At 38.4% G+C, this 898-nt stretch overlaps 1 non-coding gene across 1 annotated transcript; it reads right to left on the reverse strand.

Moving 5' to 3' along the window:
- Positions 1-376: 376 nt before the first annotated feature.
- On the reverse strand, positions 377-483 carry LOC128032936 (small nucleolar RNA R71). Its single transcript, XR_008189275.1, has one exon. It is a non-coding gene; the product is annotated as a small nucleolar RNA R71 (small nucleolar RNA).
- Between the last annotated feature and the right edge of the window lie 415 nt (positions 484-898).

Below are 898 nucleotides of genomic sequence, written 5' to 3' on the forward strand. Positions count from 1 at the left end.
TGACCAAGAAAGGCCCATTTGTGAGCATGTAGTACCAATTTTGGATGATTTGAACCTAGGGATAGACAGACCACCCATTCAAGCTTAGCATTTTGAGTTCAAACTGATAATGTTTTAGATGTTCCGAACGGTAGAAAAGTTAAGTGGGTTGCCTATTGAAGATCCACGACTACACTTAAGACTTTTCCTAAAAGTTTGTGACTCGTTCAGGCAACAAGGTGTTCCTGAAGGCGCCTTGCAACTTAAATTGTTTCCATATTCATTTAAATATCGTGCAAGAGCATGGTTGAATGCTTTGCTGTCAAGGATGGTGGCATCTTGGAATGATCTTTGCCAAAGGTTTTTTCCACGGTATAATCTACCTAATATGAATGCGAAGCTTAGAAATGACATCACATCTTTTCGACAACCAGAGGATGACACGTTGTATGAAGCTTGAGAAAGATTTAAGGAATTGCTTCAGAAATGCCTGATGCATGAATTCCAACACTGGACACATATGATAATGTTTTATAATGGGTTCAGCGTGAATACAAGGATGGTAGTTGATGCTCCTGCCAATGGTACCTTGTTGGATAAATCCTATAATGAAGCATATGAAACTTTGGAAATGATAGCCAACAATGATTATCAATATCCTACCATGAGATTTAGGACTGGCAAGGGAGTTGTTAGCACTGTGGAGCTCGATGCAACTATTTCATTGACAGCCTAAGTATCATCTCTAGCTAACATGATCAAAATAATGAAGAGACCAGCTCTAGTTCAGGAGATGACATCAGTAGAACTATCGTGTATCTATTACAGGGAAGATCATGTGTTTGATGAATGTCCATCAAACCCAACCTTTGTGTATTACATAAGCAATTTGAACTGTAACAATAATTCATATTCCAAC

The sequence above is a fragment of the Gossypium raimondii genome, chromosome 9, assembly GCF_025698545.1.
Source record: "Gossypium raimondii isolate GPD5lz chromosome 9, ASM2569854v1, whole genome shotgun sequence".
NCBI lineage: Eukaryota > Viridiplantae > Streptophyta > Magnoliopsida > Malvales > Malvaceae > Gossypium > Gossypium raimondii.